Consider the following 19,009-nt stretch of genomic DNA (forward strand, 5'->3'; position numbering starts at 1 on the left):
TCCCATGATTTATTCATTCCATAACTGAAAGCCTATATCTCCCACTCCCTTTCACCCATTTTGCCCATTGCCTACCCCCTCCTGTCTGGTGACCATCAGTTTGCTCTCTATATTTTTCAGTCTGATTCTGCTATTTGTTTATTTGTTTGTTTTTGTTTTTATTTTTATCTTTATTTTTTGTTTTTATTTTTAGAATCAACTTGAGAGTGAAATCATATAGAATTCGTCTTTCTCTGTCTAATTTCACTTTGCATAATACCCTCTACATGAGTAAAAGGAATGAAATAATAAAAAATCAGAGCAGAAATAAATGACATAGATACTAGTAAAAGGAAAATGTCAATAAAACCAAGAGTTGGTTCTTTGAAAAGGTAAATAAAATTGATAAGCCCTTAGCCAGACTCATCAAGGAAAAAACAGGAAAATACCTAAATAAATAAAAATTAGAAATGAGAGAGGAAAATTAACAACTGACACCACAGAAATGCAAAGAATTAAAAGACTGCCACAAAAAATTATATGCCAATGAATTGGAAAACATAAAAGAAATGGATAAAAATCCTAGAAATATACAATCTTTCAAAACTGTGCCAAGAAGAAATAAAAAATCTGAGCAGACTGTTTACAAGGAACAAAATTCAATCAGTAATAAGAAAAAACAAAATTAAAACTATCAAAAAATAAAAATCCGCAACCAGATGGATTCACAGGCAAATTCTCCCAAACACTTAAAGAAGAATCAATACATGTTCTCAAACTATTCCAAAAAATCAAAAAGAAAGGAAAGCTTCCAAATACATTCAAAGAGGCTGACATTACCCTGATACCAAAACCAAAGGCACCACAAAAACAAAACAAAACTAAACTACAGGCCAATATCCCTGATAAAAATAGATGCAAAAAATCCTCAAAAAAATATTAGCAAACCAAATACAATAACACAATACATTAAAAAGATCATTTGCCATGATCAAGTAGAATTTATTTCAGGGATGCAAGGATGTTTCAATATTCACAAATCAATCAACATGGTACACCACATTAACAAAACAAAGCACAAAATCATATGACAATCCCAATAGATACAAAAAAAAGCATTTGAAAAAATTTAGTATCCATTCATGATTAAAAACTCTCAACAAAGTGGGGTTAGAAGGAACATATCTCAATATAATACAGGCCATAAATAAAAAATTCACAGCTAACATCATATCCCATATGAAAAATGGGGTTTTTCCTCTAAGATCTAGAACAAGAAAAGGATGTCTACTTTCCCCACTTTTATTCAACATAGTACTGGATGTTCTAGCCACAGCAATCAGATAAGAAAAAAAAAAGAGGCATTAATATTGGAAAGAAATTAAACTGTCATTATTTGTAGAAAACATAATACTATATATAGAATATCCTAGACTCCACCAAAAAACTACTAGAAGTAATAAATGAATTGAGTAAATTTTCAGGATACAAAATTAATGCTCAATAATCAGTAGAATCTTTATACACTAGAAACAATGTAGTTGTTTAATTTCTCTTTAAAGGGAAATTAAATAACAACACAATTTCAATTGCACTAAAAAGAATAAAATGCCTAGTATTAAACTTAACCAATGAGGTAAAAATCCTGACCCTGAAAACTATAAAACATTGATGAAATAAATGGAGGATGATACAAACAAATGCAAAGATATTCCATACTCATGAATTGTAAGAATGTTACTAAAATGTCCAGAATACACATAGCAATCTACAGATTCAATTCAATCCCTATCAAAATACCAACAACATTTTTCACAACACTAGAACAAATAATACTAAATTTTGTGTGGACCTACAAAAGACCCCAAATAGCCAAAGCAATCTTGGGAAAGAAGAAAGCTGGAGGTATCGTAGTTTCAGATTTCAAGATATAGTACAAAGCTGTAGTAATCAAAACAATATGGTACTGGCACAAAAAGTAGAAGATTAATGGAACAGAATACAGAACCCAGAAGTAAATCCACAGTTATAAGGTCAATTAATCTATGACAAAGGAGGCAAGGATATACAATGGAGAAATGGAGAAAAGCCAATCTCTTAAATAGTGATGGGAAAACTGGATGAATACATGTAAAAATACAAAGGACCACCTTTTAGCATCATATCCACAGTTCTGAACCTTAATTCTTCAACTGTTAAGTTCTACAAAGCCAACTAACTTGTCTTCCAGGTATCTGTCCCTACTTTCACCCATTTTTTTCATTTATTCATACAACATTAATAGAGCAAATACTTACAATCTGAAAATGTAACCAAGCTCAACTTGAAATAAAACGGTCAAATAGGTGAAATTTACCTATTGTATTCTTCTCCATTTAATCCTTTCCCTCTTTCTCTGAAAAGTTATCTTCCCTGGCTCCATTGCCTTAATGTTACTCCAGTTAGTGCAGCAGCTCTTATAATATTCCTAATCTGGGCCTACTTCTTCTAGTAGAGTCCTACTATCTAATTCTTCCTTCCTACACCATTTCTAAACACTTACTATCTGTTTCTAGAAGAGAGAGGATGATAAATAAATCTATGGTCTAGTTGCATGTTATATACAGCTTAAAGGGGTAATACTTCCTGTTCAGATGATTTTAAAAGGTGGAGTCTACATGTGGCACTGCATAATTAGTAGCAAAATATCAGGCACCTTAGTGGATAATTAAAGATATTTTGGGTGAAGATGAGCATCATCCTGCTGCTTTTCAAATCTTAGCATGAATAAAGGAACCATGCATAAAGCCATACTAGTCTCCCTATAACTTTGAGCTTTTGATTCAAAACATGACCCTGAAATAATATAGAACACCATCATTTCTTTTTGCATGTTGCTGCCATTAATACATGAAAATAGAATTAATGTGCCTTGTTTTTTATATTAAAGATATTTAATCCCTTCATTGGTTTTTGCTACAACATGGCTTTCTCAGTGACATCAATATATTTCATTAGTTTTTGGCATACTCATAATATTATTGCTTCATTTGACCTTGTGGTCAACCAAAATCTTTGATTAATTTTCATCCAAATTTCTATTAAAAAAATCTTTGCCAATTTTTAACATCGACATTTTTTTTTCTTATTGCAAGTGACAAGTTTGGCCTTTTTCTCTGTCCAATTGCTTTTTGTTAGTTGTCTTTTCATTAATAGTAGAGACTTCACTACTCAAAAATTAACCTTTTCAATCAAGGATTACAGGCTTCTATAAGAACAATATTTTCTCATAAGTATAGCTATCACTATAACTGTGTTATATATACACATAATGTATATTTTACAATTCAATAAAATTAAAATATTATTATATTGTTAATCCTTTTCTCAGCAATAAATTTGAGTAAGATTATGTTTTTTCCTATGCCTTGTTAAAGTAAGAACAAAATGAGAAATGGAAAATAATGAGTAGATATCACCAGGTAGAGGCACTTACACACGTTGTTATCATTCAAAAAGTATATTGTTATTATGTAATGCCGGAAAGATAAAGGAACGATTCGTAAGATACTAGCAGAATTCAAGACAGGCTTTAACATTAAAAATACAAAATGCTTTAAAATACTTTATAGCACTTTTTTTAAGTAGCTAATATTAACAGAACTCAAAGCTTCATCAAAGGTAATTTGGTAATAACCTTCATCATTTTGATGATGAAGGTAATAACCTTCATCATCATGAAGGTAATTTGGTAATTACCTTCATCAAAGGTAATAAACAAAAATATATCTTAGTTTATTTCTCATAGGTTTAAATTCATCCTATCCATGAAATAATTTTAAAATTTATAAAATTGGTATTCTATAAATAATAATTTGAATACTTCCTGAATTATAATGCTGAAAAAATTTACTATCAATAGACTAATCAATAAATTATTGCTTTTCTTTTCCTACTAGGTATTATCTTTAAATACAATGTCATTATAGTATATTGAAATGTATCACTCATTAAAATGTAGTAAGACTACATACTTCATTTTGTTCAATAATCTCTAAATTATTTTAACCAAGTTAGGACCTCAGACAATCAAAGCTTTTTTTAATGTCTTGATACTTCTTATATTTGGAGGTAATTTCCATTGTTGATATTAAATAAATCAAGTTAATGACATTGGAATGCTAGGCACTGTATGTATAATTCCATTTTCTATATTTCAAGTTATCCAGAATAAATTGCATTTTTCTCTTATTATGGACTACAATATTAAGGTAAATTACTTGCAGATCTTGTGCTGCTAGTACTATTTCATTTTTGTCCCACATGCTCTCCCCCAATAGAAAATGAGCAAATTGTTTTCAAATTAGTTGCTTTAATAAACTTATACAGTCAATGTATAAGCAGGTACAGTCTTCTAGTGTTCTGAATGACTTAGATCTCTATATCTTATGCTATCACACTACTTAAGCATAAGGTCTAAAGCAGAATGAGAATTATTTGTGTGTATGTCATAAAGCTACAACATATAGCATAAGATGATCACAAGACATTTATATAGAGAGATATGCCTTTGGTCCATATTGCTTTTTATGTTTATTTATCTTCCTTCTCTCTATGATGTCTATATTCATATCATCTACCATCTTTCTATTATCTGTCTACCATCTTTCTATTATCTGTCTATCATCTATCTATCTATCATCTCTCTCTAAAAAAGGTAGCTCTATCAATAGTAAGTACTCATAACTGTTTGCTAATGTCATAGGATCTTAAAGAGAACAATGATTTATAGCCTTCGATATAGAGCTATACACCATTTGCCATAATTCACCCAAATCTCATCTTGAAAAAAGACAATCAGCCAGTCAACATAGAATCCCAATATATTTTTATCTATCTTGTGACAAAAACCAACCAAACAAACAAACAAACAAAATTTTGGGTGCAAAATTCTACTTAGAATTATAAAATATAGAACTAAAAATAATTCATAAAAATATTTTATCAGAAATTTAAATCATCCACATGTGTACCTGTTTATTTTTCATCAAAAAGTGCTTCTGTTAATAATAAGATAAAACTTTCAAGTTCATAGTGAGACAATGTGGCTGTAGTTCAAAAGAAGAAAGGAAAGGCCTTAAAGAAACAATTGGGAATATTCACTCTACCATCAAGGGTAAAATTTGGAGAGGGAAAAAAAAAGACTAGAAATTAAATATTATATAAAACTTACAGAAGTAAGTTAGAAGAGTAGGACAGAGAGTAGCTAACAATTTCTGTATTTTAACAATTAATTTTTTAAAAATAAAACATAAGAATTAATACTATTTTACAAAAAACATGAGAAATTTTTATTAGTGAGATTTTAAATAGTGTTTCATTGGAATTTAAAAAACTACAAAATAACTATAAATATAGGGATTGATAGCATACTTACAACATAAGAAAAAAACCAGAAAAGAGCTTATCTTTCCCATTTATCTCAAACAGGTAAAGGTTTTGGAATTGTGGAAAGAATTTACAATGCAGTAGAAAGACAAAACAAAACATTGAACTAGAAGTCGAGTATTGGTTTTTCAAGCAAACTAAAGACTTTTTAGGGAAGCCATTCAATCTACAAAACACAGATATTAGGTAGATATCACCAAGTGACTGTTGATTTTTCCCTGATTTTATCTTTCCTCAGAAATGTTTGGGATGGATGAAAAAAAAATGCACCTTCTTAGAAAAACTTGAGTATGTTTAAGAATGAATAATTATTCATGTATATCTGTTTTTAATGTAGATACAGATATCACAATTATCTGTATGTACATTAAAGAGAATATATAGAAGAGTCAATAATCAATTTATTTAACACCAATAGAACAGCTAGTGAAGAAATAAGATCTAAGAACCTTTTTGCTTGTGTGTAAGGGACCAAAGATGCTAGAATCACAGAAAAAGAAAGATGAAATAGAAATATGTGATTTTCACAAATAAAAATCGATTGGATAAGCATCCAGTTCTTAAATTGTAATTGTTTTGCTTGTCCCAAGAATAATATCCCAGTTTCCAATTTTCTTTGAAAAGAGAAAATATCTATTAATATAACACTTTCTGTATGGGAGATAGAAATATAACAATTTTCCCCACAATTTTAAAAGATATTGTCTCCTATTTAATGAAGGCACACTTACTCAAATCTTATTATTATTCTAAATGGCACAATCAGATATTCTGAAATGCATTAGCCTGGTACTGAAAGATTTCCATCTCAGTTTGGGATATAGATTCATATCAAACTTGAATGAATCTGTGGAAGAAATTCTCAAGCAAAGCATTTCAAATACATTTTCCATTTAAACCCACAAAACTACTTTTATTCAGGTATTCCAAGGCAATAGAACTTTCCATAGCTTCTGATTAAGAATTACTTGAAAACATTTTCAGTAGATAAGTACTTCTCTCCTCATGAGCATTAAGTGAATTTCTCAGGATGATTATAAAATTCAGCTAGATGCATTCATTTTATTAATTAAACATATCAAGGCATAACCTACATTAACCCAAGATATTTTTAGAATTATTGTCTAAAGTGAGATTCATTTCTCACATTTGATTATTAAAAAAATTTGCAGATATTCTATTTTACTGTTACAGTGAAATTTAATAACCCTGATAAAATATATTTTTTGAATATTTTAAAATCAAAGTTCATTGCCAGTAAGTGTAAAAGCCCCTTACTGCACCTAAATTACTGTGATTAATAAAAGTAATTCCACTTATCTAAGAACACCTCCATTTCCAAACATTTATTTCCCATTTTGGAAAAAAAAAATACTCTATACAAACTTAGATTTCTACACAACTTTGATAGATTATTTATTACATCCAAAAAGAATTTATTAGAAAGATATTTATGGTCCTGGTGAAAATGCTGACAATTTAAAGCAAAAAGCAAAACAAAAACAAAACCAGTTGTTCTTCAAATTAACATTTGCAGCCTCATCAAGTAGTGGAGGTAAGCAGGGTTAATAGTATAACTCAAGGAACATGTATCAGCAACATCTAAATTGCATGAGCATATTAATTGATAATAATAATACTAATATGCATCTAAATAATAAGGCTTTGTTTTTGAATAAAAAATATTTAGCTATCATTTTGAAAAACTGTCCATCTGAATTCATTTGAGTATCACATTTCAGATTATATATATTTGATGATTTAAGTTCCTATGGAAACTACAGACTAGAGTAAAAAGAAGACATGGCTTATTTCTGTTAGTTTTTAAAAATCTTTATTACTTCTTCAATCATTTGTGTACTTTTTTAATGGTTAGTAAGTATTTGGGATTCATCATGACAATCTCAAAATATAAATAAAACAATACAGGGATTTGTATTTCAATAAGATCTTATTGATAATAGGAGAGTCTTTAACTGTAAATTAGTTTACATTAATTACTTATTCACAAATTTTAAGCAACTAAATCTTCTGGGGAAAATTTAAAAAATATATTAATCTTTAGAATTAGAACAAATAAATTTTATCATTTTCAGGAATTGTTTTTCAGAGTTCTTACTCTCAAACTTTCACCAAAGTAAATCATCTAAAGACACATTTCATATATTAAAAATAATTTTTGTTATGGCAAGAATTTTGAGGTTTATTATATATGTAAAATTGCCATACTGCAAAATTATTTTAGATATTTTTTTCTAATCTAATATTAGAATGTTTAATAAACAAGGTTACAGATTAATTCAACATGGTATAGTCTTACTTCAAATAATGTAAGATATAAATTGTATATTCTAGTGTCATAGATAGTATCTGGAAATAAATGAATTGTTTTGTTCTTTTCAAAAAAACAGTTCTTCAGAATGCTTTATGAATGCAAGATGGTATAGGAATGAATCATGAAATGCTAGGTCTAGAGGACAGACTCTATTTCAAATCAGAAACAAGAAAACTTTCATTCTCAAAGTCTAAATTACTTGTATACTTCTGACAAAGTTTCAGAAATTATTTTTCTTCTCAAAGTATAAAGAGAATTTGAAAAAAATTAAAACTTCTAAAACTAAACTTATTTTTTCTGATGATAGTATCACATGCCTTTTACAGAAAATCCAGAAAATAAAGGAGGACATAGAAAAAAAAGTAATAATAACAATAGCCTATAATGCCACTATTTTAAGATTATGCTGAGTAAATAAATCAAGCAGAGAAAGTCAATTATCATATGGTTTCACTCACTTGTGGCCTATAAGGAATAACATGGAGGACATAGGAGAAGGAAAGGAAAAGTGAAGGGGAGGAATTGGAGGAGGAGATGAACCATGAGACACTATGGACTCCGAGAGACAGAGGATTTTAGAGAGGAGGAGGGTGGGTATTAAGGAGGACACGTACTGCATGGAGCACTGGGTGTTATACGCAAACAATTAATCTTGAAACACTCCATCAAAAACTAATGATGTATTGTATGGTGACTAACATAACAATGAAATTTTTAAAAAAGATTATCAATCTTAATTGCTACAAAGAAAATATGAAATATGAAATATTTAAATACTGAACTTTACAACTAAATTGGAGAGGATAAATATTGTATTTCATTTTTCATAGCTAGAAATAAATGCTTATTGCATGCATCATCATAGAGTTGCACACATTTTTTTAAAAAGGCACCATGAAAGGAAGAAAAATCTTGATTTTCAGAAATACTTACCATCAGGTAAATAAGGACACATTTACATTAATGGTTGGTATGGGCTTAAGGTCTCAGTAAAAATACATTTGAATATCTTCCTCTCAAAAATCAGGAGTATAATGAGAAACATGGTGTCCATTCACAGCCATATGTTAATAGTCTCCACGCTGTTGAGGATGACAATCAATTGCCAAATACCATATGCCTGTCTTTAGCACAGTCAGTATATACATTGCTTTTAGCACACATATCATTGCTTTCTGCTCTTAGGAATTGCAACAAATTGTATTACTTATTTTTATTGCAATGTATTATCTTTTTGTCGAAAAGGAAACCTGGGAGGAAACATACTAAAATTGATAGCAGAGACTTAAAAAGGGACAATAGTTTATACATCCTGCCAACCCAAAGTCTCAAAAAAGTTTTTCTTAATAATGTAGTTTTTATTTCAAAGAAATGAATAAATATCAATTGCCATTTTCCAATCACTATAGAACACATTAATTTGGACTAAATTCTTAATGGTATCTGACTAGCTTTTATGTATCAGGTGTCCTGGCCATGAAGGAAAATAAGATTACTGGGGAAGGAGATGGGGAAGGAAGACAGGAAGGAGGCAATGCAATCAACAGGCACCAAAAGCCATGATTACAATTTCAATTATTCATCACAGATATCAATATAATATTCGTTAGTTTGAATGAAGGCCCCCAAACAAATGAGTTATGAAAGCTCTATTAGCAAATTTGGGGAGATTATGTGCTCAGACTCTTTAAACTTTTATCATCATTCCAATATATAAAGCCCAGTTCCTGTTGAAGGAGAATTTATAATCCCTAAAGTCAAGACAGACCTGAGATATTTAATCAAATATTTTAACAGACTACAGAGAAATTCAGAGGTGAGAGAAAGCAAATAATTTGAGGTTCAATGACAAACCTGTGGGATTATAGCTTGACTGAACCTATCATACCATCAGTCACTCTACTACAAATTAGTCTGTTGTGAATTTCCGATATAGGTGGACAAATGACTCATGCTGTGTGATCTCATCATGCCACTGTTGGCCCATTTATGCAACCTCTTCGAAATAATTCTTTGATATCTGTTACTTGTAGCTTAATCACAGCAATGAGACCTTGCAAAAGGAGTACACATATGAACAAATGTTTCTCAGTTCTATGTATTTTTCATTTAAATTACATTAATTATTATTGTTTGGATAGTGGGTCTTGGATATTAATCACCATTTGTGACTGAATCTAGAAATAAGATTGTTCAGTGAATAGTATATACCACCACACTGTGTGTTTGAATTTGAGCTGGATTAGTTTCATATTGTGTGTGTTTGCATGTATGGGTGGATAAGGCAGATTCCAGTGTGTCTCACTGTGGGTACTGTCCAGTAGAGTAGGAAGGAAACTGAACCTTGCCTCCTCCATATCAGGAATGGTTTCGAACTCTAAACTCAGGATGTGGACTAGAGATGAACCACAGATTCTGAGTCTCTCAGAGCACATACATATTTAGACATTTCCTATGGGTCTGCATGCCAAAAGCAGCTACTTTTTTCAAAATAAGTCCTTTCCTCAAAAGTAGAAGAGTAATTCATACCAACCAAACAATCCAGATTAAGGAGTCCTTCCAGAAAATTTATTGATTTTATTTCCACCAAAACTTGAGAACGGAATTGTACCCTATCAGGAATCTTTGCCCCATGCTGGAAAAAGTCCGCATCATCTAGTCCACCAGAAAGAATAGCTCCTGTTCTTTCCAAAAGACAGTAAAAGTTGGTGGCCTGAAGCAAGCCTCTGTCAGAAGTCCTCTCAACCCAGGCAACAGCTAACTCCTCCAGAAAAGTCAGAGTAACTCTAAACGTCATTGGATACAATTATCCTTTTCTCTTGTATGTAATAATAGTAGATAAGCTCCCTTAAAGCAGAAATGATCTAGTCCACAGTATTTATTTTTCAAGAGCGCAGCATTCTCCTACCCTTCAGGAAACTGGGGAGGTCAATAATTTTGAGACTCTAACACATTGGAAATTTTATAAGGTGCTAGGTAGAAGATCACATTAATTTGTGGTGCAAAATATTTTCTTGAAGACACATCAAAATAAAGCTGACGGAGCTAAATTTATTGTGATTGTGTATTTTATATATAAAGGAGGGTAGGAGGAAAAAAGTTTTTGTATTCACAACATATTGTTAATTCACAGCATTTTCTAGATCCTCTCCATTACATAAACCTTCCAGGATAAAAATTCATTGTTAGAAATATGATAGTAAATAAGGGTGGCAGATGTTCCAATATGGGCTTAATTATAAAGACTGGGATAGATGGTTATGTTAGCTAACAGATTCTCTGCTATTAGCTTCCCATAAAAACTGTATATGTTCCCAAGTCTTGATTAACAGATTTGTAGAATTTTAGATTCAGAAAGGACATTAAATGAAACGAAAAGGGTAATGTTTCATGCTATCACTGTGATTGTCATATATAATGCTCTGTCAATCACACCTAAAATGAAATTACTTTCCCCACCTCATATGGCAATTTCTTGTCAGAATAGTAACTAGACTGAATTTCTTCTATTGGCCTTAAAATGAATCATATAGATTACTGCCCACTTGCAAATTGACATGATTTTAATTATTCCTTGATATGTAACCTACAAAATAATTTCACTTATTCCTTACCTTCTTAAGAGATAGATATTATTAGTCACCTTTTACAGAAAAAGATGATGAGACTCACTAGGGTTAGTTGTCCTAAAATCACACAGAATTTCAGACCAAGTGTGTCTTCTAGCCAAGGCTATCCAATTTTCCACATTACAACATATTAAAACTAGCCTAGTTGTTACAAAAATCTTGATTCACAAAAAAACAATAATTCCTAAGGAGTTCACACTTTTGTGGGTCTTTCCCTTTTGATTAGAAAAATTAATCTATTTGCTTGGAATAATCAATCTAGTATTTCCCTATTCTCTATGAATTTCTGAAGATAAATTATATATAATCTTACTTAACCCCTAAAATAATTGATTCTATTTTTGGTGGCCAAGTGGCCAACTCTGCTAGGCATTGAGGATACAGTGATGGAAAGGGTATAATCACAATTCATTTTCTAATGTGGCATGTCAGCAATTAATTTTTGTGCATATACTTATTAATTTTCATTAAAATAAAAATATGGCTGCTATATTTTTAGATGCAGAAAAGAATCTTACAAATTATCATCTTAGTACGCACATATATTCATTAGTTCATTCATTAAATACTTAATGAGCATCTACTATATGCATTCATTAAAAGAGCAAGAAATAGATATTCTTGTCTCAATGACTTACATTGGAATGAGAAAAACTTACTGCAAACAAGTAAATGCATTACATTCATGTGTGTGCATATATATATTCTATATACACATATTGTGTAAGTACTTATGTATATGCATATAATTTCAATGAACAAAAAGTGCTATAAGGAAACATAAAGCAAGGTAATAGAAAATGTAAATGCTATTTTAAATATTGCAGAACCAGTATACAAATACCATGTTGAAGAACACTAGCACCAGTACAATATTTAATCATTGGCTATTTGAAGGTAAAACTGTTCTTTCCTCTTCTAAGTATAAGGCAATAAAATATTTTAGTTTATTAAAAATGGACCAATGACAAAAATAATATCCTTTTCAAAAACAGTACATTAAGTTTTCCAAAGATGAAAAACTATAGGTTTTATTTTGTGAATTTAATGTTGGAGAACCTGAGTAAAGATTCTAAACCTATCTGAGAAACAATTATACCTAGGAGCTAAAATATCTCTGCTGTACCATTTTATTTCATCAGCTTACTTGAGAAAACAATTTTATGAAGATACTAAGCATTATTATGCAATTAAGATTGGTTGTGAAACCAGTTTCAATCTATTTTTTTCCTGGGCTTATTTTCCTGTTTGTGATAAAGTTCATAGGTCTAGAGTATTAAATTTTAATGCTGGAACTCCATCTTTGTGATAAAAAGTGAGTAGCATTGGCAAAACCAAGCAAAACAAAGTACACTTCAGACACACAAGCAAAAACAAAGGAAGAAGGAAACAAATAAACAAACAAAACTATTGTGGAGAATTTCTCTTCTAAGGAAAAAAAACCCCACAGATTAATCTTTTACGTTAAATATTTCATCTTTACTTTTTTCTGTATTCTAATTAAGTTTAGTTTTAGGAGATTGGATATGATGTTATTAAATTATTTTTCTTCTTGGAAATACTGTATTTTGATGAACAGGAAAAAACAAACATTCTTGGGGAAAGTTTAAGAATATAGAATACCTTGAAAAATTTGGCTTTGAGGTTTACCTAAGTTTATCTTCAAGGCTAAAGTATCTAACACCTTGAATGCACCATCTACTGAATGAAACATCACCTTACATCAAAGTAAAAGAACATGTACAAAATATCAAAGCAGAAGAGCTTTTTGTTTTGATCAACATCAGTGAAACTTAGATAATCCTTTTCACATTCTCCCCAATTCAGAAAAAATGAAACCTCCACTTACACAATGCCAAAAGAGCTGAGACTAGTCCAAAATTTGGGACTTGGTCAATCTCACATTCAAATCCAAACAGACACAATCCTGCTGGTTTATGAGCACTGACGGTACCCCGCTGTAGGTGATAAGGCTGCCGGCATTGTGCACACTTAGCCATTGGCTTTAAAGTAAACCCTGACAACTTGACAGTTCATCAATTGGAAAGCCATTCAGTCTTTATGATATGTGGAGATACTGGGACTAGAGCCTTAATTTTAGACACATCTAAGTGAATCTGTATTGTAATTATTTGCGTGGTAATGTTTTCCCTTGATAGTATCTCTGAGGACATTGTATATATGTGTTAATGTCCATATGAAAGAACCATCCCATTTATAAATGGAGCTAGCAATCCCTAAACTTATTCACGGTACTCTTAAAATTACTTAAGAGGGAGATTTGGAGTTTTATAAATTCAGTACTTGGTTAAAATTATAGTTTGGTAGAAAAGGATTTGTAGTGTAACAACAAATAAAAAATTAAAATAATACATAATTTTTTAAGCCACAATGTAAAAGGTGCTGTAAAATTATGGTCCTTTTCACATAAAGTCTATGTAATCCCAGTGCACTGGAATGTTTCCATCCAATTTGGGAGTTAGAGCAATGAAACATAAATAATTACAGAAGTGTTCTATTATTACTTAAGAATGAAGCATACATAATTTGAAGTATATGATTCATTGTCAACTGAACGGCATAAACGACACAGTATATGGACTTTGAATTCAGAGCAGGGTGAAGGAACTACATTGATCTTGGAACTACAATGATGGTGGAAGGCAAAATGAAGCCCACTCTGTCACCCTCAAACATGACTTTTTGAGCATCTGGAACCCAGTGAACCCTTTGAATCATGAATTTAGATGTCTCTCTCCTCATACACAACTTCCTGGCTCTGAGGGTCTTTCATTTAATGCAAACCAAAAATCGGCTCTTCAGACTTACAGAGGGCTCTATTCTCTCAAGTCACACTTTCTGCCTATTGTTGAGATTCCTCCTGTCCTCATTACCATTCATGTCCAAGTTAGATTTTATGATTTGCTGCCTCAGCCATCACCCTGTCAATAAATATCTTTAGTGCCATCACCTCATTTGAAATCTCAATCTTCCATTAATTCAAATGTATTATATCCACCAAATGCTGTTGGACAAAAATATATAACCATGTATATTAATGCTGCAATGAAATTTGAAACCTCTAAGAACCAACAACACCGCCTGGCAATTCTATATTTCCTAACTAGCCCTCTCTTGTTTGTTACAGCAGCTATTTTAAAACTTAATCACCTTTAAACTTTCAACCTCATTATCTCTAATGTTTTCTGCTACATTTTCCTTCTCAGCATATAATCTCATCTCCCACTTTTCCAAGAAAAGTTAATATATTTCTTAAGAATAGCCTTAACTCTTTGACACTACCCATGAAGACTTGCTTACATTCACACCATTCTTTTTTTACTCCCTCCCTCCATAATTCTGGAAAACGATGTCCTCCATGTCTAAGATAAAGCATTCCATCCAAAGGGATCCGATCCCCTCTCTTTCTCCCAGACCTCTTTCAATAACCACCCTTCTTTCCTTTATCTTATTTCTCTTCCTATCTTCCTTAATCCGAACATTTGAACATACTCATTTTCTTAAATTCTGAATGTTTGCCCCCTTAATTTCATGAAGCCATTTAATGGCCACTCTTATAGCCAAATGTTGGGCTAGTACAATATTTATGCTTATAATACAAGTTTACATAATACAATATTTATGCTTATAAATGCTTATGCTTGCTTCTTACTCGTAACCTTCCTTTTTACTTTCTGATTTGTTAGTTTTTCAACATAAGGCATTATAACCCTATCGACATTTCCTTCATAAGTGACAGTTAACTGCAACATTTTTTGAGGTATCAGGCAAGTTCTGGGTGTGTCATATCATTAACTCATTTAGGTTGTAACTACTTATGAGTCTAGTGATACTCCTGAGGTCACTTGGTATTAAATAACATAAAAATTTGAACAGCCTGACATCAGCAGCCTTTCTAACCCATTTGTCTTATTGCCTCTTCTTAGTTACTAATGAACCCTGAGTTCCTAATTTCAATGGATTCTCTTTAGCCTTTATACTACTGCTTTTCTGCTGCATCTCTGATCACCCCCTACTTCTCTTTTTTTTTCTTTTTTAAAAAAGGTTTTATTTATTTATTTGACAGACAGAGATCACAAGCAGGCAGAGAGGCAGGCAGAGAGAGAGAAGGAAGCAGGCTCCCCGCTTGATCCCAGGACCCTGAGACCATGACCTGAGCTGAATGCAGAGGCTTAACCACTGAGCCACCCATGCACCCCCTGCCCACTTCTTGTAACTCATAGAGAATAGAGTTTATATAACTCATAGAGAGAAAACCCTCTCCACCCCATTTTATGAGGGCAATATAAGCTTAGTATCAAAATCCATGTGATACATCACATTAGTAAGAGAAAGGATAAAAACTGTATGATCGGGGCACCTGGGTGGCTCAGTGGGTTAAAGCCTCTGCCTTTGGCTCTGGTCATGATCCCGGGGTCCTGGGATGGAGCCCCGCATCGGGCTCTCTGCTCAGCGGGGAGCCTGCTTCGTCCTCTCTCTCTGCCTGCCTCTATGCCTGCTTGTGATCTCTGTCTGTCAAATAAATAAAATCTTTAATAAATAAATAAATAAATAAATAAATCCATTTAAAAAAACTGTATGATCATTTCAATGCAGAGAAAACATTTGACAAAATACAACACCTGTTTATGATAAAAACTCTCAATAAAGTAGGCTTAGAGGGAACATATCTCAACATAGTAAAGGTCATATATCAAAAACCCACAGCTAATACTAAAACTGAGAGCTTTTCCTCTATGGTCAGGAATAAAACAAGCATGTGCACTCTCAACTACTGTTATTTAACATAGTACTGGAAGTCCTATGTCCATAGCAATTGGACAATGAAAATAAATAAAAATCCTTCAAATCAGTAAAGAAGAAGTAAAATTTTAACTATTTTTAGATGACATATACTCTATATAGAAACCCAAAAGAGTCCACCAAAAAAACTGCTAGAACTGATACATGGATTCAGTAAAGTCTCAGGATACAAAATCAATGTACAGAAATCTCTTGCATTTCTATACACCAATAATGAAGCAGCAGAAAGAGAAATTCAGGAATCAATGCCATTTATAACTGCACCAAAAACAGTAAGACACCCAGAAATAAACCTAACCAAAGAGGTGAAAGACCTGTACTCTGAAAACTATAAACACTGATGAAAGAAATTGAAGAGGATACAAAGAAATGGAAAAATATTCCACGCTCATGGATTGGAAGAATAAATATTGTTAAAATGTCCATACTACCCAGAACAATCTACACATTTAATGCAATCCCTAACAAAATACCAACAGCATTTTTCACAGAGTTAGAACAAACAATCCTGAAGTTTGTATGGAATCACAAAAGACCATGAATAGTCAAAGCAGTTTTGAAAAAGAAAAACAAAGCTGGATACATCACAATTCCAGACTTCAAGTTATATTACAAAGCTGTAGTGATCAAAACAGTATAGTATTGGCACAAAATAAACATATTGATCAATGAAACAGAAAAGAAAACTCAGAAAAGAACCCACAACTATTACTCAATTAATCTTCAGGAAACAATATCCAATGGGAAAAAGACAATCTCCTCAACAAATGATGGGAAAACTAGATGGCAACAGGCAAAAGAATGAAACTGGATCACTTTCTTACACCATACACAAAAATAAATTGAGCACTGGGTGTTATATATAAATGATATATATATAATGTTATATATAAATGATAAATGATGAATCACTAAATTCTCCTCCTAAAACCAATATTACACTATATGTTCCCTAGAATTTAAATAAAAACTTGAAACAAACAAAGAATTGTTAAATACTCTGTATCAATGATAGATTAATTACACTATTGTTCAAAGTAAGGGGTGATGAAATAAATAAATTCCAAATCCATTTGAGGTGTGACTTTATAAGGAGACTTCATCATCATCAGGAGAGATGGCTTTGGTAACTGAAAGCAGACCTCCAGCTGCCAGTGGGAAAGTTTAAGTCCCTTTTTGGTAGAGTGCATTGGTGAGGAATGATGGCACTGGTGTTGATGGGCAAGTAGAATTTTTTTTTTCTAGGTGCTGGGAAAAAGAGTCCTCTTTACCACAGCAGAACTCACTTACCCCAAGGTCTTCAGAGAGCTATTTTTTCTCAAGTTTTTATTTTAATTCCAGTTAGTTTACAGTATTGGTTTCAGGTGTAGAATTTAGTGATTCATTACTTACATACAAAACCTAGAGCTCATCACAACAAATGCCCTCCTTAATCACCATCACCTACTTAATCCATTTGCCCTCCCTTCCAGTGACTCTAAGTTTGTCATCTACAGTTAAGAGTCTGTGAAACTAAAAGGAATTTAAATAAAAATGTAAATATATATATACATGTATATACATATATGTATATACATGTATGTGTGTGTATGTATATATATATATATACATATATATATATATCTCCTAGAATCAATTATGAAAACAAAAGAACCCAAAAGAACATGTCCAAAGGACTCGAATGGGCAATTAATTCCAAAAGAAGTCTGAAGTGCCAGAAAGTATGAGAAAATATGCAGAACTGTGTTATAATCAGGAAAATAAAAATTGAAACCATGAAGATATATCATTATATACCCAATAACTTAATAAAAATTTTGAAGTCTAATGGAATTGGACTCAGGCAATGAGAACTCGTTGCACTGTTGGTGGTATGATAATTAGTAAATCTCTATGAAAATGGGTTTGATGTCACAGAGCAAAGTTTCAAGATATGCTTTCTTATATCAAACAATTCTACTCCTGAACACCAAATCCACAGAAATATATTCACAAGTATAAGAGTATATATCCAAGATACGTCCACTAATGTTCATAACAGTTTTGCTCATAATGGTCTAAAAATGGAAAGAGACCACAATGGATTGTCAGATATTCATTAGGTAAAAACAATACAGAAATATATAAAGATAAACTACAACTACGTGTAATGACAAGAACGAATAACACAAACAGAATGTTGGATGTAAGAAGCAAGAAAAAAGAATACATGCAATATTGAGTCTATCATAAACTGAAGTATTGGCAAAACTCATTTATGTTATTTAAGGATACACATAGTGATAAAATTATACTTAAAATCTAAAGAAATGAGTACCATAAAATTCAAACTAATGGTTATGCTACTGAGAAAGGAAGTTGGGGATGTATCAGGCAGAAGTATGTGGGGTGGCTAGGATGCTTGATATGTTATATTTCTTGACTATAGTAGTGGTTGTTTCCTTTAAAATAATTCACTAAACTATCCTTGTGTTTTATGGAGTTTTTATAAATCTCCTTTGTTTTGCTCTAAAACAATAATTAAAAACACATTAAGGTAGTTTCCACTCCTCTCTAGCATAAATTTACCCGGAAGTTTTTACTGCAGATTAGAATAACTCCTAACTTTGTCATATCTAAGTTTTTCTGCATTCTACTCTCAGCACTGGAGAGAAACACCTACTGAAGAAACTCTTATTCTCAATGTAGTTACCTTTATATAGCTACCAATTTACAGCTGTGAGCTCTGGATGTACACTCAATTATCTTGTTTTTTTTTTTCCTACCAAAAATGTATAAACACAGCAAATAAAACTATAGAAAAGTCATTTCTGCA

At 31.6% G+C, this 19,009-nt stretch overlaps 1 protein-coding gene across 2 annotated transcripts in view; it reads right to left on the reverse strand.

Moving 5' to 3' along the window:
* Positions 1–19,009, reverse strand: part of LOC111155139 (glutamate ionotropic receptor delta type subunit 2) — a 1,452,064-nt gene that overhangs the window by 501,552 nt on the left and 931,503 nt on the right. The window lies entirely within an intron of this gene.

The sequence above is a fragment of the Enhydra lutris genome, unplaced genomic scaffold, assembly GCF_002288905.1.
Source record: "Enhydra lutris kenyoni isolate GAN:26980312 unplaced genomic scaffold, ASM228890v2 scaffoldscaffold3, whole genome shotgun sequence".
NCBI lineage: Eukaryota > Metazoa > Chordata > Mammalia > Carnivora > Mustelidae > Enhydra > Enhydra lutris.